Source organism: Haplochromis burtoni, unplaced genomic scaffold (genome assembly GCF_018398535.1).
Source record: "Haplochromis burtoni strain Fernald_Lab_line unplaced genomic scaffold, NCSU_Asbu1 Contig_28, whole genome shotgun sequence".
NCBI lineage: Eukaryota > Metazoa > Chordata > Actinopteri > Cichliformes > Cichlidae > Haplochromis > Haplochromis burtoni.
In genome coordinates, this window is record NW_024582389.1 from 2066260 (window position 1) to 2089343 (window position 23084).

The 23084-nt window shown below is 40.4% G+C and overlaps 1 protein-coding gene across 7 annotated transcripts in view; it reads right to left on the minus strand.

The window, feature by feature from the left end:
- Positions 1-22697, minus strand: part of LOC102302487 (1-phosphatidylinositol 4,5-bisphosphate phosphodiesterase beta-4) — a 69239-nt gene extending 46542 nt beyond the window's left edge. For 2 of the 7 annotated variants that reach the window (XM_014332217.2, XM_014332213.2), the window contains exons 1-3: positions 22261-22696; positions 18531-18572; positions 1990-2056 (exon numbers count right to left, since the gene is read on the minus strand). The gene's annotated coding sequence lies outside the window, so the exon portion shown is untranslated. The other 5 variants (XM_014332214.2, XM_014332215.2, XM_014332216.2 and 2 more) reach the window with 5 other exon arrangements.
- Positions 22698-23084: the final 387 nt, after the last annotated feature.

Sequence of the window (23084 nt, forward strand, 5' to 3'; positions counted from 1 at the left end):
AACTTCAGCTCTGTACGCTGTCTCATCTCCCCCAGAGATGAGCCCCACCACGGTGGTATCATCTGCAAACTTGATGACTGCGTTGTCTGGGTGGGTACTAACACCGTCATTATCTTTATTTAAAAGACTGTAATTATGTTTTCACCGTAATTAAACATATATCGATGTAATACACTCTAATCTATGCACTTATAATGATTTAAAGCTGTAAGAATAAGATTTCACCCTAAGTTTTAGGGGCATTGAGCAGCCACAGTGCAGCACCCAGTCAAGCAACAGAAGGTATAACAATTAACCAGTTGATATTTTGTTAGCACAGCTGGTAACTTCACCTTTCAGGGAAATTGTTCAAATGGACACAAATAGTATAATTGAGTAAAATTGGTATTTGCAAAAAAATACACAGTCTTATAATTAATTTTTAAAAATTATCTGAAAATGTGGAGCCATTTTCAATACGGCCATCAACAAAGGCAAAAATAATAATAATTCAGATAAACTAAACTTGTCCTTTTTTATGTTAGTCAAAGATGTATGATTTTTAAACTATGTGGAAGTCAACATTGTAACTCTGGAGTTTCTTTTTTTAAGTAGGTCTGGGGCATGGAAGTACAAGTAATTATTTTTTTCCAGTTACATCTCGTCGATGCACCACTAACTCTCCTCACTGATTACCCATTTCTCTCCTATGGCCCCCAGAAGGTTTGTTGTTCATGCTGGCTCAGGATTTAGAGTGGGTTGCCTCCTATTCAGAAGGTCAGTGGTTCAACCCTGAGCTGAAATGTTCTTAGGCAAGATACTGAACTCCAGATACCCCCTGATGCATTCAGTGGGTTTTCATTTGTGCAAAACAAAACAAAACAAAAAAAAGTGTCTGTGGGTGCAGTGTTAGATGTGCTTGGGGTGTTAGGTGAGGGCAAAAAATAGTATTGTTAGATTATTTATACAGGTTGGCCAATACAATAAATAGCAGTTAGTCAATGGAGCAAAACGGTTCTAGGTCTAAACTTGTCCAAAGACACGTTTGTCAGGTTAACTGGTGATTCTAAAGTGACTGCTGGTGTATGTTAACAGTAAATTACTGTCTCACTGTGTTAGCCTGTGAAAAATATTGATGACAGGATCTGACAGCGTGAGAGAGATGAGCTAACGGTAAAGGAGCTAACTGAAATTCATCAAACGACTATAAATGATCACAGGATGAATGTTAAACATCCGAGTCCGAGTTTTACTTGAAACAAAGAAGCTCTGAAGATGTTTTAAGTTATAAATTTCACTCACTTCTTGTCAAAAGGATTAAAAAGAGAGTAAAACCTCTGAAATGTATCCAGTGGTTGAAATTATGTTTTCCTGGATGGAAATGATGGTAAACTGGAAATTTCGAAAGTTGGATTTTTCACAATAATGCCTAGACAAAGACAAAAAAAGCAAATGTTGGTGTTTTTATCCACTTTTGAAAGATTGTTTCAGTTTGCTGCTGCACTGTGTTGCTTTTTCTTTGGGGTACACGCTAAATTCAAAATTACCGAGTGTATGTCTCTTTGATCTGTCACACTTTAAAATCTGTTAAACTTTTTAGCAGAACTGTGTGAAATATCACTTAATAACTTGATGTTTTTCCCTATTCCGGCACATAATTTCCTCACGTTTCATTGACTGAGTCATTATTCACACAGATTTCTGGCTCAGTTAACTCACAACATTAAGTCTTGTCTGTTAGGCTAATCCTGCACTGTCTAACACACTTTGCTGAATTGAAAAGACAAATGACTACTAACTGTACTCAACATAAGTATGTATACTGTATACCTACCATGCTGTCATGTGCCATAAATATGTACATTCTTTACAGAAATGATGCTCTGTTTTGCAAAGGTTAAACCAATTTGTAGTTCAAGCTAGCAAGGGAGCTGATGATTACATAAAGGAATGAAAAACACTGAAAGCCTCTGTATTGTATATGTGGGAGGTGAATCTGAGAGTACTTACCAGGTGACAGACAGGGAGACAGAAAACTGAGGGGAGGGGAAACACTGGAAGATAGCAGTGGACCACTCTAGAAAGAGAGGGGGGAAAAGCAAACGGGAGGGGGAGAGAAAAGAAATTTAGTCCAATTTGCAGATACGTGCTAACTTCATTATTCAGCTTCCTCTCATACACTTATAGTCATATTACAGATGATTGTGATGCCTTTAGGAAAGACACTGACAGAAAAAAAAAAAAAGATGTACACGAGCATGTTCCTGTTCACACATACACAACGCACACACTGGGGTGTAATCACCAGCTCCCCAGTAATGTTCCTCATCCTATTTGGCAAGTGCAGAATTTTAATCATTCCTCTGGCTTCTGCTAAATAAACTTTTAATGGAAGGCGCTTCCCGTAAGAAAGGCTGCCTCTGTCAGAGAGATTGGTGGAAATGAGCTGGCAAATTAGACAAACGGCACCACCTCCACATCTGCTCTGCAGCAGCTTCTGAGAGGCAGGTATGTCAGTGAAAATAAAACAGAGTCTGCTAAAAGCTTAAAACGTAAATGTAAAACACAGATTGGGTCAAAAGGTGCAGACAGAGAGGCAACGCGGATGAGTGAAACAAGAACCAAACTATAGATGGAAAGGAGAAGATAATCCCCCTTTTGGCAAGGCATCTGGTACCTCAGGCCTGAAGACAAGAAAAATTCCTCATCATTTCCTGTACTTAGGAGTGACCATGATTCTGCTTGTGTCTCTCACATCACCATCACATCGCTAGAACAGGAACAGGCCAGTAATGGTTTCTTTATACAATCACTTTGCAAGATAAACTTTGCCAGATAAGTGTAGACAGCAGAAGCTAGATTTCAACAAGTAAAGTGAGGGAAAGTTGCTGCTCTTAAGGTGGTATTTCCATCTGGGATTATGATTGCTTGTTAATGTGGAGATTTTTGAAAGCCCAATAAGAAATATATTTTGTGACAGGTTCCTCTCGTGAGTTCCAGCTTTAAACATACTGCAGTTGTTGTCCAAATTAATTAGAGAAACTAACACAATGTCAGTATATGGACCGTTTTTATATTTGGATAGAGGTCCTTTGCAGTCAATGACTGCCTGAAGTCTAGAACCAGTAGACATGTCAAAATGCTGCATTTCCTCCTTTAAGATTATGAGGCTTTACGGCAGCCACCCTCAGTTGCTGCTTGTCTGCTTTCAGTTTGCATACAATAACTGAAAAGATGCTGAGCCAAGACGAGGTGACTGGCATGGCCACTGAAGAATATTTTATTTATTTAAACTCTCGAGCAGTATGCTTTGGGTCATTATCTATCCATCTGTGAAGCGCTGTCTGATTAATTTTGCAGCATTTGGCTGAATCTGAGGAGAGAGTGTAGCAAGTGTAGTACAATCCATCCTGGTGCACATCATCAATAAACATTAGTGACTTAATGCCACTGGCAGTTATACATATCCATGCCATAACGTTACCTCCGTCATGTCTGACAGATGATACGGTATGCTTCAGATCATGTTTGTTCCCTTCTCCGTACTTTTCCTTTTCCATCATTCTGAAAGTTAATCTTGGTTTCATCTGTCCAAACCGTGCCGTATAATCCGACCTTCCTGTTTTCAAGTATAACCAGTGGTTTGAACCTTATGAACCTGCTGTATTTACATTGTACATGCTTTGTATTTACATAAAAGTATCTCTTGATTGTAGACTTTGACAGGGATACGCCTACATCCTTGAAAGTGTTGACTTGGTTAGATGTTGTAAAGTTGTTTCTCTCAACAATCAAACTGTCGTCACACACTCGAGTTGTCTTCTGTGGTTTTTCAGGCCTTTTGGTGCTGCTGAGCTGCTCGGTGCGTTCATTCTTTTTGCACCACACCTAATGTTTTTGCGACTTCTCCCATAGGTTTGCTTGTTTGGTTTGCACTGACGTCTCTCAGCACACCGTTTTTAACATTATAGTAAAAAAACTATAACTTCAGATATTATGCCCGCATCATTTGTCATGAAATAATGAGGGAACAGGCTTGACTTGGCCACGAAACTGCTCGTCAATCCAACTTTTGATTAATTCCTAACTTCCATCCATCCATCCATCTTCATCCGCTTTGTCCGGGGCCGGGTCGCGGGGGCAGCAGCCTAAGCAAAGAGGCCCAGACCTCCCTCTCCCCAGCCACCTCCTCCAGCTTATCCGGGGGAACACCAAGGCGTTCCCAGGCCAGCCGAGAGATATAATCTCTCCAGCGTGTCCTGGGTCTGCCCCGGGGCCTCCTCCCGGTGGGACATGCCTGGAACACCTCACCCAGGAGGCGCCCAGGGGGCATCCTTGTCAATTCCTAATTCCTAACTTGTTAATTAAAAATGTTTGTAAGCAAAAAACAAACAAAAAAAAAGCGACCAAAAAACAACAACATTAAAGCTGAAATGCTGCACTTGAGTCAAGTACTTGGAAGTACAAGTGCAAAAATTGTGTGTTGTGCAACTAATTATTGACCTCACTCTACATATATACAACATTTTTACTACCAAAGAAAATCACCTCCAAAAAATCCCAGCATCAGTTGGGCCTTGCAAAAAACAGGCCCATGTAATGAAGTTAATACAGAGCTTGGTATTGATCTGGCACCATCTATTTTGAGTCATCTGCCTCTGATCCCTCTCTCCCCCTCTTCATGTAGATAAGCTGCAACTGTGGGAGAGGCCTATGTAGATCAAATATTCCACATGTCAAGTGGACTCACTGGACAAGAGCTGTTCACAGGCCTCTTCAGCCAGGGTAGAGCATCAGCAGATACACTGTGTATCAAAAAAGCCATGACACACGTACAGACACCAATATTCATGTTCTGCTAGGTAATTTAGTAAGAGCCCTATAAAGAGAACAGGCTAACAATACTTGGGTCCTGCTTTTTCACCAGGCCTCTTTTATCCATCGACGTAAGAATGAACCGACATAGGAAACCTGTAAAATACTACTGCTGCTGTTACTAGGGATAATAATAAGTAGAAGAAAATAAGTGATGATGCTGCTAAGTGGACACAGATATTTTACACTTTAGCAGACAAAGCTAACAAACTGGAACTCAATTGTGCTACCATGGAAACTCCAACCAGCAGCACAGCTAAAAGAGTTCAGTCATGAATACACAATATCAAACAAAAAATAGATGTTTCTTGCTACATCTCTTCTTTCTGTGCATCTGTGCGGACACACACATGCACACACGAGTATATTTTTAGTAGGTGCTATTCTAAGTAACATCCAGCCATGCGGTAATCATTCCTTTGATTAAAGCAACAGGTAAGAAGCTGCTAATCTCTCCCCTGCCTGTCACAGGATTTAAATGGTATAAACAGTAACAGCTGTGCCGACCATCACTCAACAAATGACGGCTTTACAGGGGAAGCACACAGGGGTGCTGATTAAAACAACAACACTGCCAACCGCACACACTCCCGCAGGTATCACAGGATGGGATCTGGCCGGGGAAATGACATTATCCGTGTTACCTGAAATAGCCTAATCTGAAAATAATACGCCATTATCTACACATACAAGCTTACACCAAAATGCCTCACATAAACTGGTCTGGAGGTGAAGAGAATGACAGTTCAAGTACTAACGGCATATGTCCCCGCCTCAGGAAATCGACCCAACCCAAAGGCTGACGCGCAGCTCTCTGTGGGACACGCTGTTGACGGCTTTGCTGCCATGAGCAGCACCTGTCAGGGCACTGAGATGATAATTCTCATTTGGCCCCCGATTGCAACTATGCTGAGAGTGACTCTGAAGGGACATTAAATAACATCAGCTCTCAAAACGACCAAAGGAGGACTCCGAGAAATCCCTCCCCCCGTGTTTGTGTGCAGCTGTGTCATGCAGGATAGTTTGTTTTCTCACAGGACTAAAGTAGGAAAACCAGACTGAAGACTGGGGGATAGAAAGCTTGACAAACATTAAAACTAAAGTTACACTTCACCTTTCATACATCACCATTTCATTATAATAGCTCACACCAGTCTACTGTCTGTAATGCAGTTTGGAAGGTGCCGTCAGGAGCTAGTTGGCTGATATCTCCTACATTTACAAATTTATGCATTTCACAGAAATTTTTTTCAAACAAATCAGAGCATAAAAATTACATTTTTCAGTTTTATGGGGATTATGTCTTTATGTCAATGTAAGGTTTCCAGTTGAGGCTCCTGGAAGTTACTAAATCCCCCGTTTCCAGTTTCTGAAAATAACATGACTTAATGTTACAGACATGAGTCTGCTAGGACTAGAAACTTGTCACCATGGCATTAAGACTTTTGTTGTGTCTAGAATCCCATTTCTCTGGACTTAGACTTTCTATTATGTGCATAAATTTAGCTACATGAAGTACACTAAAAGTATCTGGATGGTGTATTTATAACTATCAAGATGTAGAGTGTGAAATAAACTAAAATACCAACAAACTCCAATGGCTTTATTCTCATGGCACGGTGAGCATGTTTTGGTATGCAGGCCTTCATCTATCAACCCTCCGAATCTTTTCTATTGGTGTTCCACTAATTGGGGCCTTCCAAATATGGTGTTCATCCAAACCTAGGGTGAAAGTGGAAAATTCCAACAGTAAAATTCCACCAACAGGAGGAGTCTTCAATAACCTGGACACATCCAGAAGCCCAAAAAGATACCAATAAACATTCATCAAATTCAATCCAAATCATACAAAAAAAGACCACACAGCTGCACTGACCACAAATAACATAAATGCATCAATAAAGTTTATAACAAAGAAGTTATTTTTTTAAGCCAGGATATTTACTAGCCTGTTTTTATAAATCCAATAAAGTTTTTTTTTAAGAACTCCTTTATCTATTACTTCTTGTATTGTATATTGTATTGTAGTATAGAAGGGTTACTGTTATGAAAGTCCAGGTAGTGAATAGCCACAAGCTAGTTAAATGTTACCGCTGCATGTCACTGCTGCTAGCAGACAAAACAAAACTACCCGTTGAAAGTAACACTCTACCCAAAGAAGTACCTGTTGTACGAATGGAAGTATTCAAATTAAGTAATAATGTTTGTGTCTTATCTTTGGTGGTGACTCTAAACCCCAGAACATAGCTTTTTTCACCTTTTACACGCTCTGCAGCTGCTGAAGGAGTCCACAACAACTTTTAAGTAGGACCTTTATGTATGCAGTACCTATTAAGAATCAGTTTCACTAACTGTGGTTAATTAGCAACATTAGTAACGTTCATGAAAGACGAACATTTAAAAATCAAGATCCGAAATCATGAACCTCTGAACGATTCAGACATGTGGAGCTCTTCTGATTGTTTCTTGCCACAGCAACAAAAACAAAGGGAAAAAAACGAACCAAAATACTTCTATATGTTCGTAAACTGTATCCACAATCACTCAATACAAATATTTTGAGTAACATACTTCTATACTGCAAGGAATAGTGATAGTAAAGTTGTGCAGTATACCATTCAGCACCATTTTCATGAACTGCATAAACACCAGCCTAATTTTCTATATGACTAAAAAGTACAAATTACAATTATTTAGTGACAAACCTGAAAACATGAGGAAAAATGAAAGAAATGCATCTCTCTGGATACCTCACGTCTTCTTCGATTCAACACCAAGTCACACACATCAAAACACATCAGCAAATATTGACCTTTTTACTTATTTAGCATAATTTAAAAAGAAAATTGAGAGTAAACAACAGTTGTATAACAATGACTCTGTAAGAACTGGTGTTGCTTAACCGGCTTTAAAATCTCAAAACTCCAACACAACTTAATTTGAAGCAACCAAAATGCTGCATCCACTTTAGTGATAGTGCCGGATGACCTCTTCGATGAATGTCCACTCTCTGCAACCTTCGAAAACGGGGACACGGACTAGTATTGTAGCGTGGAAGCGGTTAAAATATAAAGACTTGAACTCAATACTATCACCATTCATTGGAACTTACGTTCGGTTTCTGCTAACACTGCAGTATAAACAAAATGAGTCATGCCAGGAGTGGTGCTAGAAGCTCTCTCAACTATTTATGAGGTTTTTTTGTTTTTCATCCTTCTTTTTCTCCCAATAGATTCATGTACTACAATCCATCAGAAAGACCCACGCAGGCATGAATGGAATAAATAACCTGAAACATCACTCTCTTTACTGTCTTCACAGTAGAACGTGGGTGAAATTGAAATAGGAGGTAAAGACAAAGAGGGCGGCATCCTGAGAGCGGTAGAGAACAATGGAGGAAGGGAGGAAGGCAAGCAGACAAAGACAAAGCTGCACAGGCACCAAAACATTTCACATACACTTTGACTTTTCAATTTTATTTTTTCTGTGTGATGCTGTCAGAAGCCAGCTCCCTGAGGGCCAAAGAGTGAGAGGCAGCCAAAGAGAGTAAAATCCTGGCAGAGAGAGAGAGAGAGAAGGTGAGCGGGAGGATTTTTCTGCTTAGTGAGTCAGAGAATATCGCTCGCTTTGCCTTGGAGAATGATGGACGACTGTCTTTAACAAGGAAAAAATTAGGTCTTGGTCTCTCTGCGCACATCAGACACAAACGGAGAGCACTTCTCCCCTTCCGCCATTGTGCAGGCTAATTAGTAGATTTTATTAGCATGGACCAATGGTAGGAAACCATTCAACCTCAGCTAATAGCTCATAGCTATTACACAGCATAATTTGTGCTGCTGTGACATGAAAAACTGTAGGGATTAAGTTTCAGACCAGGAATCTATAACACTGCAGTCATCCATCTGCCCAATGTTATATAATACAGGTTCATTATAAAAATAAAAATAAATCATTCAAAAATGAAAACAATGTCTCTCCACATGAGTGTTTTTGACATTTTCAAAGAAATGTCTGTTCACCATAAAATGCATGTCCTTCACATGCAGAGGTTATGCTCATGCAGGTGTAAGAAGGCAGCCGAGGACTGGCTGATTAGCTGTAGAGCCACATGATAGAGACAAGTGAATGTGGATATCTGATTCGTGCCCAGGTTATTCTATCAAATCATCTCAACAATATAAATTGAGTTTTTGAAGGAGTTTAAAAAGACAAAATGGTTACAGAAGTAAAAAAAACAAAAACATTTATGCATTTATTAACAAAGCTTAGGCAATTTTAATCCAAAGACTCTCCTGAATACATAAAAAACATCCAGTCTTGGTGTGCCACCTATGTAATTTTTAATTTTTTACTTTTTTCATCTGTTCAACATAATGGTGCAAAGGACTGCGTGGTTCCTTTGTTCTTAGTTTCAAAGTTGTGCCGCTACACTGCTCTCACCAAAGCTGCGTACTTAGTTGGACTTAGTTGCTAAGATATGGTGGATGCTTTGGTCATTAAAATCAGCATAGCTGAGAGTCTCTAGAGTGGCAGCTGATTATTGCTCCTCTGCAAATACAAGTCTGTGTATTCCTGCAGACACACATGCATACAAAGCAGCAATTCACACATAACGTTTGGCAACTGGTATTTGAAAAAGGCTGTACTGTTAGAAGAGATTGGTGAGAGGCAAAAACGACAAGAAAGAGAACGTGGTTCTCTCCGATGTTGCAGGTTGTGATTATCATGTTTTTGCTCACAGCTTTAAAAATAATTTCAACATTTTTTTTTAAACTTTGACCCCATTTTCACCTGTAGGCACTAAAAGCAGCAAACACCTGCGTGAAAGAAAAGCTTCTTGTTTTTCCATGACCCTAAAGCAAGGCAGAGCAGAGTCATTTTATCCAAACATGCACTTACACTTTGCTTTTTCAGCCAGCATTGCTGTGACTCACAGCCGACACTCTTCCACAGCTTGAGACGCCATCTAATGCTTCAAGTCAAGCCAAACATAACAATATGAAACATGTGCTGCTAATGGTGTGTGAAAAGCTAATGATTTGAGTCTGCCACATGTATTGGTCCCGTTCTCATTTTCAGGTCAAACATGGCTGAATTCAGCAAAGATGCTGCCACTTTTACTTTTTTACAATTCTAACCATAAAGCAATTTGTTTTTGATGCCCTGTGCATCTAACTGGCTTCGAGACTACATGAATCACAGAGCCATGGTGGTAACAGATGATTTTAAATTTTTTGCCTTATGCAACAGTGAGGACGGACAAGGACAAGAAGTCCCTGGCACTTTACAAAACGTATTACCCTTTCATTTATTTGTTCTTCTTGTTAGCGGTGGAGTCTGCCAGCCCCGTGCTGGACTCATATTGTCTATTAACACACAAAGGATTGACAGGAGATGATGAATTCATGTCATCCCACATGAATGTTTATAATTTGACCTCACTGATATTAGGCTGACCGTCTACTGTACACTCTAACACAGATGCACGGTTGTATTATATTACTCCTAATATCAACCAGACAGCTGCTTCTAGTTCACATTAAAAACACTTCAACGACACAATGCTGGGTGCCTTTGACTGTGAGGAAGGCAGAAATTTCAATTTGCCGCAGAAAATGAAATGGACTACACATTCATCAAAAATCGTCACCAAATTATTTTTCATTAAAGAACAAACAGAGCAGCCAGAGTAAGCTATTAGGTTAATATCCGATCTCTGCAACTCCAACTCCTCAACATGGCAACCAATATGCTCTCAGTTGCTGAGCAGAAAACATTTCACACTGTGTGCAGCATGAAATCTAATCAGCTTTTAGCTGTAAAAATCACACGGTAGTAAAGAGTTAAGCACAGCGACTGCATTTTGAGTAATCTGAATGTTTGTTCATACTTTAAGCTGTTGAGGAGAGCAAATTGATGGGAAGCTAAGTATAACCGTGTGTAATAATAAACAACATGTCCACAGACTGATCTAACAGGATGTTTGACCTCCTTAGATTGTCATCTTGACTTCTGCAGAAAAGTGACTTGAACCAAAAAGTACAAATAAAATTACCGGTTCATTTGCATAATGAGGTGCATGTCTGGAAGAGGCTTTTAATTGAAGGCCTAAGGTGAAAGTAATCATTGCTTTCAGTGCTGCAGTGAAACCGCTCATACAGTTTTCTTCTCACTGTTAATTCAAACTCAAGCAAGATTATTAAATAATAACAGGAGCTTCATAAACAAAAGGAGTTTGTGTGTGCTTACTGAGCCACTCTCAGTGAAACACACAACTATTGTGTTCTGTGTTTGATGTTCAGCCTCTTTTCAGTTTTATTTATTTATAATACTGTGCAATGCAAGTATTGAGCCACCCCTCATGTATAAGGCAAAATATACGCAAGTTTAAACTATTCCAACAAGCTTGAAAGACTCTAAACTCTCTTAGGCAGCTTTCTTGTAATGTTTTTAAGCAGTCTTTACTCTGCATTTATAATTCCATTAACTTTAACAAAATCCTTTAAACGAAAATGCAGCCCAACATGAGAGAGCCTCCACCGTGTTTCATACATGGCTGGAGACATACAGCCATCTAAAGTTTAGGTTCTTTGCCAAGATGACTTTTACATGTAGACAAAATACTGGTTCGCCCCTTGAGTTAGGTGACTTTTTTTAATGCTTAACAGTTTTTTATGCTACAGGGAGTGCTAAGTAGAGCAGGGCGATATGACCAAAAATATTTATCACGATATACATTTGAAAATTTGCGATAACGATATAACTGACGATATGATTGACACGAGACAAAATACTTTACAACTCCACAACTTTATTAGTGCAAAAAAACCCATCAGTGTATTTTCACTTAAACAAGCAGCTGTTTTTTTATGTGCATTAAAGTTATATAAAAATGTAACAGTGCAAATTCCTCGCTGACAGTTTAACCAAAAGGCATTTCCAGTGGAAACTGGCCGACATATCCTCAGCATAACCATTTATAATATCCACAAAACTTAAAAAGAGGTTATACACACACAATACGGTAATATTATGTTGAAGCACAGTACGTATCACTCCGCGAGGTGCCTGCCTAATGCCATAATGCTCCGACAATCCATCAAGCGGTGCAGCTTCGTAGCTTAGCAAAGTCGTACTAAAACATTTGACAGATTTTCGAGCGCCGTGCACATAAAATCGTTTCCAGGTAAGTAAACACAACCAGAGTTCATACATAAGGCACACGGGATTATAAGGGGCTCTGTCGACTTTCAGAAAAATCAAAGGATTGATTTTAAGTGCGCCGTATTTTCCAAACAACACGGTAATAACGACGGCCCGCTAGCATGCGCTACCAGAAATAGTGCTCTGTTGTGTATCTGACGGACGAAAGCTAAACCAGCTCCACACCACTGAAGTTGCAGCATTTTTACAAACCAATTCTGGTTCATCCGTTTCATTTAACGATCCGCTTTCGCCCTTCTCCTTCTGCGTCGCCGCCATGTGCGTATGTAAACATAGACACTGCGCATGCGTGTTTTCCCATATTCTATCGCGATATTTCATTTTCCTGTCGTTGCCCAAAATTACACCGGTATTACCTTGAACGGTATGATATAGCCCAGCCCTAGTGCTAAGTATCTTAAACAAAATATTCCTCTAAAAATGGTCAGGTACAAGGACTGGACTGAAGATGAGTAAATGAGCGGCCGATGTCCTAAAACTAAACTTTGGGAAACAATTGCTCAAGACCCCTTTAAAGAAATTAACAGAAACTCTGGCTCCTTGGAAGCAAAACATAAGGAAATGAGAGGTGACTCGAGAAATTGGCACAGTACTCTCTTGATTTGTCATTGCTTTTAAAAGAACATGAATGTATAATGCAAAAACATGCAACAAGTGAACCTTAGAAGGCACTACTAGGACACAGAAACAAAGCTTGTTGAAGCTCTAGAGATTGTCTTCCGCAAATGGAAACGTCTTTATAATTCAGCAAGTGCTAGGAACAATCGTAGATATATGTACTGTATATGCATGTGAACGCAATGTGTGATATATAATTTACAATTTCCTATCTAGTAAATATATACAGCATATAGAATTTCCTAGTCTATGTCGTGTGCTATAATTGCGTCACCTAAGGAAAATGTCTGAGCATTTTTCACTGGAAAATTTACATCTGTCCTCTTACCATGTGCTTCGTGACACTTTTCTAAACTTCACATTGCTTCTACAGTTTGTTATGATAGCCATCTAAAGGATTTATGTGCTAAAGACAGAGGTTTGTTTAAATGACATCCAAGAAGTGGCTGATGAAAAATGCACGAGGCTCTTTGACAAATTTCTGGCAGTGCTTGGAAAGCCATGTGAAGGGAACTATTCGCCTATTAAACCCAGTGTTTATACTCCACCTAAAATCTGTTTGTTTCGCTGCTTGTACTTTTCTGTTTATGAGTTACAAACTCCAAAGAAAGCCTCCAAAAAAATGCCATTAAAATCCGCTTTGTCTTTCAAACCAAAAAAAAAACAAAGAAAGACATAAATTGGGCCCATATTAACTACTATAGCTACATATATATAGCAGGAATTCCCCTGCAGCCATTATTATTATCCGAGTCAACAACAAAGTAAAGACAATTGTGCCATGTACTGTGTTCTGCATTTCCACTGAGCTGAGCAGGGTAAATGATAAGCTAATCTCTGAAGTGTTACATAATTGCTATCTTGTAGAGTAGTGGGCTGCCTAAAGAGACCCCTCTGGCACACACACACACACAAAGTCATGTTATGATAATGCCACAGGACATTACAGGAAACTCAGCAAAAAACATAATCCGTAATCCAACCTGAACATCTTTATATCACTGCTATATAATTTAAATTACACACACACACACACACACACACACACACACACACACACACACAGGCAGTGTTGTAGAGAGAGGAAGAAGCAACATTCCTGCTGTTTATCAAGTCATCTGATCAGGCCAGCAAGTCATGCGTTGAAACTGTGTTAGAGGCTGGGCGGGATGCTTTAGGCTAACCCTCGCCCTATGTAGTCTGCAGTTTTCAGAATCTTAACTTATTCTCTCACAGTGCTCTCGGTCTTCATGTAAATGACTGGTATCCTCCCAAAAACACACTAATGCTCCACTTTATTTTCAACAAACACCTAAAGAAGACACTTAAGACCTCCCTGCATTTGCCCCGTTTGTAACGCAAACAGATAAACCATTAAAAGCTTGATCGATAAGTCTGTAAAATATCTGCTAATTTTCCACTTCAAGTACTGACAGTGTTGATAAATGTGATAATTTTGCTGACTGCAATGATCCTCGTCGGTGCGTTGTGAAGCCGCGGGCTCTCTATTACGGGCCTGGGATGGTTAATAATAGCTATCCAGGAGAGGACGGTACAGAATCACGTTTTGCATTCTGGAGCGAAGGTCGACAGTTTAATTGGAAGTGCAAATTGCGTTCACATGTATCCCCACAGTGGATTGAGCCATGGGTAAAGTGAATGCGCACATTGCAAGCGTGTGTGCGTTTAACAAAAGAGAGGGAAGGGTTCGTCCCAACGTATTTTTAGACCGACGCGTGGAGCCGAGCCACAGTTATTATCACTGAAGTGTTGTTTTTACTCCTCAAATCCTCTTTTGCACAAGCTCAGATACTCCTGCTGCCCGCTACTGAATCAGCGAGGCCGATGCTGCCAATTTTTTATTAAGAAAGAGTAAATATTGACTTGATGACTGTAGCTTCCATCTGTTGGTGTGAGAGTAAGAGTCTCGCTCGCTCTCTATCTGCTCTGCTTTCACTCGCTGCCGACACTACCACCACCCCCACTCGCACCACCACCCATCTCCTTCCCTCTGCTGCTGGTTTAGAATCTGCAGAGAATACCCCCGTCATTATATTCACCCTCGAGCCACACTTACCCTTGTAGTGAAGACACGCGTTCTCATCATTGATCTCTCTCTTTCTTTAGGCAGCTAATAGTACTCCCACATAGCTCTATAATCCACAACATCTGGATAAGTGAGGGTTGAGGCCACTTTTTGATCAGCTATCGTGTTACGTGAAGATGAGACTGTGGGAGTGGAGCTGAGTGGTTTTATCAGAGCAGAGAGCGGGCGGGAGGGGGGCGGATGCTGAGGTTTTTCTGACCCTTTTATCCTTGTCACGGGCCAAGGACAGAGTCTTTCATGTTGTCTTTCATGTTGTTTCTTAGAAAGCTTTCTAAGCAAGTGCACAACTGAAAGACGCCACATTTGCACAAAAGCAGTGTTACAGCTTCTTTGGATATCCAAAAGAAGGTACTTTGCCGCGTTTACATTTCTCTGTAACTATTTTGGTATGGCCATTTATGAGGACTCATTTTCTTTATGCTACTTGATTACATTAAAAGATGAAGCTCCTCCAAAAGTAATATCTTCTCTCTCCGGGTGCTGCCTCAGGTGCCTGTCACATCCATATTTTCGATGAATGCCAAGGTCTTAAAATGCATCAGGGTAGGACAAAGTTGCAGAGTGCTGGATCCGTGTAAATATTTGCAGTGGGAATTTAGGTGTGTTGACTCTGCTGCCGCTGACACCGCTTCTCTTACGTGTGAGAAGGAAGGATCTTATGTTCTCCGTTTGAACAAGCACTGAACTTATTATTTTATCCTTCAACACAAAGAGGTGTTGATTTTTTACAGGAATGCTCCATAACATGATGACAGTTTAAAAAAAAAAATCATGTTGCTAAAAAGAATTTGTATCCAATATTGATAACCATTAATCAACACTGGTAGTTAAAACGTTTTTTAGCCTGCACCAGCAGGATGGTACACACGCTAAAATAAGGTGAGGCATGATGGCAAAACTGATATGTAAACTATGATTATTGAATGCTGTTTTATTCCTCATTGTCTACAAAGGATTGGGTGTTCCCTTCTTTCTTGTCACATGTAGTTACTGAAGTGTAAGCTTAGGATGTTTAGCGTGTTGCCTCACACCAAAAATGTTCCTGGTTTGAATCCCACCTTGGGATGTTTTCCCTGTATCTGTGTAGATTTCTGCTGGGTTTACTTTGCCTTCCTTAGTTCAAAGACATGCTTGTTAGGCAAACTGGCTATGGATGAGACGTAGATCAAGTATTAAAACTGTGACAAATAAAATATTGTATGAATGTATGATTAAATGTGACACATAGTAGCACATAGCGCTTTGAGTGGGCAGTATGATTAGAAAAGCGCCACATATATGGCAGTCTATTTCAATGACCACCATTTTTTTTTTTTTATTTACCCACGATCTATTACTGTGAAAAGCCATACACACTGGTACAGGTGGATTTAAAGTACAAGCTTAACCCAATAGGATGGGGTTTTATTAGTAAATTCTTGACAGTACTTTATAATTACCATTTTAAGAAATGGTAAATGAATAGTGTGAGCTAAAAATTGATCTGCAAAGCATCTATTAACATTTTCTGAAAGGTTACAGTAAGGTTACAACTAATGTTTATCATACTTTTTAAGCAGGTAATAAAGACTCTGTAAGTCATCTATAAACATTATTTGGAAGGCAAGTATAAAGTTGTAACTGATATTTATAACACTTGTTTCAACAAGTGCATAATTATCCAGGTATGTAAATCACAAGATTGAACTTGTAGATGTCACTTCATGCCCTGTTTTCTTAACATACACATGAAAAACAGTCTTCACAGAACTCTTTGCCATCCTATGAAAACAAAGTGATTCAATAGCTTGTAGAAGCACCTTTATAACAACAACTCTAATTAATAAGTTTTCGTTTGACTTTATTAGACTCTCACGTTGTTGCAGAGGAATTTTGGCCCGCTTGTGTTTACAAAGTTGTTTGAGTTCATCGAAGTTTGTGAGCATCTGCTTATGCAGAACACTTCAATTGGTTTGAGGTCTAGACTTTCACTAGGTCACTGCAACACCCTGATTTTTTATTTTTATTTTTCAGTCATTCAGTTAGAGATTTACTGCTGTGTTTGTGATCATTGTCCTGCTACATGACCCAATTTCAGCCAAGTCAGATGTAGAATACTTTGGTATACAGAGAAGTTCATGGTCGACTCAATGACTCCAAATGTCCATGTACTGTATCTGCAAAACAAGCAAAAATCACCCCTCCATCACCATGCTTGACAGTTGGTATGAAGTGTCTGCGCTGATATACTGCATTTGGTTTTCACCAATAATCGTGGAATCATAATGGCCAAAATCTCCACTTTGTCCAAAAGACATAGTTCAAGACGTCTTGTGGTTGTCCAGATTGCAACTCTACACCCCTAATCTGTGCTGCCATATAAGAAAGAAGAGGCTTTCTTCCAGCAACCCTTCAAAAAAGCCATATTGTTGAAGTCTCGTGTTTCCAACTGTACTGTCATGACCTTCAACATTTAACAAGCTAACAGGCCTGTAGAGTCTGAGCTGTGGTTCTTGGGGTTTTGCAGTTTCTCAGAGAATTGAGTGGTCTGACCCTGGGGTGAGTTTGCTGGGATGTTCACTCATATGAAGATTGTGTCATTGCGTTAACATAGACATGAATGCTCAAAACCGGCAAACTACCAAAATTTCTGCTTTTATAGAGATTCTCACACTTGCAGCTGATCCATTAATCATATTTGACTGGCACCACCTGGCTACCATTTACCCTCTTAATTCCTGTAGAAGGGAGTACTTAATCTTTCACAGGACGGCATAGATTCCTGAACAACCTTCACGACTGTATTCCATAGAATATGTCAAGTTAGGAGCGATATCCATCCTCTGTTGGGACAGACTGCCAAAAGACACCTTTTGTGTATTTCAGAAATACCAGCAGTTTGCAGCGGAGACCAGCTTACCGTTCAATAATCAAACCTTTATCACAAACTATAATATGTGGTAATCATAAAACGTGTTTCTAAAGTAATGCTTAGATATGTTTTAAGAATTACTTTTCCTAGTCACTATCAAGTTAGTCATATGGTTCTTGCCAACAGAATAATTTAGAGATAATACACACATCTCTGCTCGATAAAAGGAGACATATGAAAATGAACCAGGCAAAGCTAACAGACAGCTTTGATGCTACACATCATTAATACAAAATACATCATGAACACATAGGCAGCAATCACATTTGAGCTTCATTAAAGTGTCAAACTTGGCACGGGGGAACACAGAGCAACAGCTTCAGTCATGCAACCTACTTATCAATGAGTGATGTGTGCAGGGGATCAGCGAATATCAGCCTTTCATGAAAGATACAATTAAAATTTAGACTTCATGCTTTCATCACTCAGCACAAATCCAATAAGATGTCTGTCTCGGCACAACGTGTTTGTAATATTTAATGCGGGAAAGAAAGTGTCTGTATTCGCTAATGAGGCCTCAAAGAAAGAGTGGCGGGAAAATAAGATCCAGGTAGATATTAGTGCACGCAGACACGCAGAAATGTGTTAGATCAAACACTGACACATACGTTACATTGATTGATTTATTGCAAGCTCTGTTTTCCCAAACTTTATGTTCAACTAAATTCTGGACGCTGTGTCGTTTTAATATTTGCCGCAGGGGCTTGTAAGCCAGCGGCGCTGTTGGGCAGAATGTAACAACAAACTAAGAAACACAACGCAAGAAAAAATAAAATTTGTGTTGCTGCAGCGATCACTGGCAGCCCCAAAACTCACCAGTTCAGCATCAATAATTTCAGCGGGAGTTCATATCTCGGCCTGCAGAGACAAAAAAGGACATACAGTTAGAAGGGGAGAGAATTTCATAAATAACAAAACCCTGAATGTGGACTTATTTGGCTGAGTTCTAAAACCCTGCTATACAATAGGAAGGTCAGGAGCTGAGATACAACCACACACAGAGATGAACACATCCCGATTCCCTCCATTTACTCCCTTGCCAGGGAAAACAAAGTTCAGACATGTTGAGCTCTGCGATGCAGCATATTTTCAACATATTACAACAACACTGGCCCTATCAGTCGCTGTGCCCACATTACCCGTCTGTTGGTCTGTTAGTCCATCTGGCTTTCAGGACTTCCACTTTCAAAGATCTCTTTGCAAGAGCACAAAAGAGAAAATAACGATTCTACAAATCATAGAACTGTTAAAACAAACTAACAGAGGTGGAGAAAGGTCAGTGACTCTAGACCAGGCCCTCCCAAGTCTAACAGAAACCATGGAGAGAAAGCGTGCTAGTCTTAGAAAAAAAACTAACAAACAAACAGGCAATCAAGATATACAGTAAACTGCCACTGGATGGATTCCAAATCCAGTCCCGCTAGAATAAACCTCCAACCTTCGAGCAAATCGATATCATGCTGGCAAGAATAACGCTGTGAGAAAACAGACAGAGAAAAAGAGATTTTTCTCCAGTTGGACCAAACCCTACAGCCAATCTCAAGCTTTCCACAGAGATACAAACACCCCGAAAGTTGATGCTGAGTAATGTCTGTCTTACACACATTTCATGGCCTAATCAAGTTCACATCCACAACAAAACAATGCCAGGCTCTGAAATGCTGTTTTAGTTTCATCCTTTTTCTTTCATGCACTGTCTTTACATCCAAGACTTAAAATGTAGCTTAGCTTTTTCATTCTAAACTAACTTCTTCTTATTGGCTTAACGCTAGCATATAATATACCAGTATACACCCTCAATCTGCCCAGTTTTACATTTTAAATAGAGCTAAATCTCCTCTGCACTGAACATGTACATAATAATATGCTTAGTTACAAATTATCTCACAGCCATAAAAGTGTCCCTCCAGTGTACTCCAGATACACCTGAACTTCAATTAAAATTGCTGGACTGGGAAGTCTGTCCTCACCAAATCAGCAGAAGCATCTACAGTGAGATTTAAAACCACATCCCAATATTTAAAAACCTTCATATAGGAGCTACAAATGCATAGCAGTGCAGAGCAGTGCAAGACTTCCTACATCCGTCTGGGCTGAAGATTCCCTCCACATGCATAAATCAAGTTCCTGGATCCAGATTGTGGTATTTTCTTGAGATCATCAAGACAATGTCTCTCAATTTCCAAAGAATTTCAGGATGAAACTCCAAAGGTAAATGGTAAAATGTAACACTTTGTTAATAACACTTTTATTAAACAGAGAAAGAACAAACTGAAGCAATTATATAACCTTGGCAGAAATAAAATGAAAAAAAAAAAAAAAATTGGCAACATGCCATGGGATCCTCCTTCAAACTTGGCATGTTTGCTCAACTATAAACCCATAAAGTTATGTTTATCTTGAATTGTTGGGATACCATCAACTGGGCTACAGCTTTCAGGAAACCAGCATAGCACATGCAAAGTACTCAAAACTTGGTCTGAGTACTTCAGTCTGTAGTTCCTGCTACAGTAGCTGCCTGCAGGACATATGGACAAGGTGAAAATAACACCAGCTTTACTATCAAGGCTAATAAACGTTAAAGAGTACCAGTGATAACAGAAGATGGCAAACTGAAGTCACTTTTGTTCTAATCGGTAAAACTAAAAATGATGGTTAACAATTTAGATCAAGTGAAGAATTTGCAAATATAACAAGGTTTATCCCGCAAGCTGTGACGATGCAGCCAAACTCTTACCGTGCAGCAACCTCCAGCCATATAAATTTCCCCGAAGACACTGATCACCGAGTGCACTAAAGTCAGGGCGACCATAAAGAGAAGAAAATAATAAAAACACCTGCACGCCCTCAGTTAGCCTTTAAGCTTCTTAGTCCACCTCTTTTCATCAAAATGCTTCGCAGTCCGGGTTTAAGCCTCAGGTAAGGGATTGTTATTGTGCGAGAGAGGGTAATGTTTGCCTCCGTAATCGCCAGTCAAACGTTTATGTGGCAGTGTCAATAAGCCAGAGCAGAATTTGTTTTTCTTTACATAATGGAGGCGATGTTTCACAGGCTGCAGAGGACGTCGCCTGGAAGGAGGGAGTGGGAGGCGACCTTCTGAGGGTTTCACAATAACGGGGACTGACGCACTCTTTGCTGCCTGACCACAGCTATCTTGATGGTCGATTTAATATGCACTAGTAGACACCTGTGCAGCAATTTCCCCCCCAAAAAGAAAACGGATGCAGTATGCAATTAAGCACTGCAGAGCAAGTTGGTGAGAGCAGGGGGAACAGCTGATGCAACAAGTTTGTTTCTATACTCATTCTTAAGTTAATGTTAGGGGAAAAATAATACTTTATACGGTGCAAACAAGTCTACACACACACACACACACACACACACACACACACACACACACACACACACACACACCCCCACACACACACACACACACACACCTCACCCCCTTCCACACACACAGGCACATGTTATTCCTGAACAAATATCACTCTGCCTCCGGGGTGTAACGGATAAAACTGGTTTTGGAAATGAAAATGAAGAACCTGCTGAGTTTCGGCTGTCATTTGCTCTGGTTTCAAGGAAAGCTGCTGATTACATCTTTTCCCCTATCAAAAATAGATTGTTTAAAATCCAAAGAGCACACCGTGAATAATTTCACACACAAATTATGACATTTGATCACCCATGCAACTATTTTTATGATACTTTACCACCGTTGTGCTGATTGATTAAACACCGGCATTACGGGCACACGAAAAACACTGTTTTCTAGTTGGCGTAACGGTGAATCAATGACACCTTGCAAAGCTGGGATGGATGCATGCATGGCAAGCTGCAGCTACCACACTAGCAGCAAACAGACTGAGAATGCACCAGTTCTGCATGTTAAATTTACATTATCATACAAATCTCACAGGGCATTAAGCTCCAAATATGTAGTGCAATAAACCAAAAAGCACCCATTAGAGTAAATGCAAGAAATAAAATCTCGGGTTTGTGGGTTGACTTTTATGGCCACTGTGCAGTGTGCACTGTGCTTGTCATCGGCCGGCTGGCTTCTGCTCTGTCCCGCTACAGCTAGCTCCACTGGCTAGCCTCACAGCCGTTGGAAACGTCAATAAGCCCCGCATTTCATCAGGTTTTCAAGCCGCGGCGGCTCTCTGCAGTCCCGTATTCACCTAGCAGAGAGCTCACCGAGCAAAGCTGGAGTGAATTCGATAACAAAAACCAAAAGGTCTATTTAAATGCGTCTGCCTAGCTAGCTAGCAAATGCTATTGCTTCCAGCTGTGTGTGTATGTGTGTGTGACAGAGTGAGGCAGCGAGAGGATGTCTGACTGATGAGAGCAGGATTTGGAGAGTGCCGCTGAGAGCTAGCGTGATGGAGTTTTAATGAAGGGACCAGTGTCCGTCTGGCAGCAAAACAAACACATTAAATTGAACTCAGTCTGGTGCACGTTGAACCGAGCAGCCCTTAACCTAAGACACGGTAAACTCTGACTGTTCTCTCGGCAGCAATCAGAAAGCTTTATGTGTGTTTCTTACGTGGTTTCGCGGTTGGAGATGGAGAGGGGGTTTAATCCGACGGCGGAGAGAAAATGATGCTGTGCAGGGTCCGGGTAGGGATTTTCTGTCTCCGCCTGTCTGCGTGTCTTCCAGCTGCTGCTGCTCTATCCCGTCTCCCTCCGACTGTCTACTCTGCCTCCCTCCCGCCGGAGTGTCCCGGTGTTCTTGTACCACTCGCCCTCCAGTGGAGAATGAACGGTGCTGATGCGCGCTGATTAGGAACCCCTCTTCAGACGGGCAGCCCTCCCCATCCCCTCCCACACCCACCACTACACACTGCACTCACACCTAACGTGCCTGCGCGCGAATGGGTGTGTGCGTGCGTGTGCGATCGCGCGGTGGCGTGCGTGTAAATGAGTGAATGAGTGTGCTTTGGGTTAACGGAGTGAGTCATCCGGTAGAACCAGATCCAGCCCCGCCCCCGTTTTCTAACAGCTGACTACTGTAGCCGCCATGCGTTGATAAAGACAAACAGTGCCCCCCCTCCTCCCTTTGTAAAGTCACAGTAATGCTGACCTGCTTCCCCTAAAGACACAACAGCAACTTTATGACACTTAGTTTTAATAGTGGCACCACTTTCATGTACGGTAACAGTCTTTTCTAAGATATTATTTTTAGGTTTACATAAACTATGAATAACTGGAAATATGTTTGCAGTCTGTGACGCTGTTGTCTAGATATCATCCACTATTCATTTTCACACCAGATCCTGCTGAACTACTTCGTGTTTAATGCTACAGTTCTGCAATTTAAAAAATATATATATACATATTTCTATAGTTTTAACTTCGTTTTTTGAACAT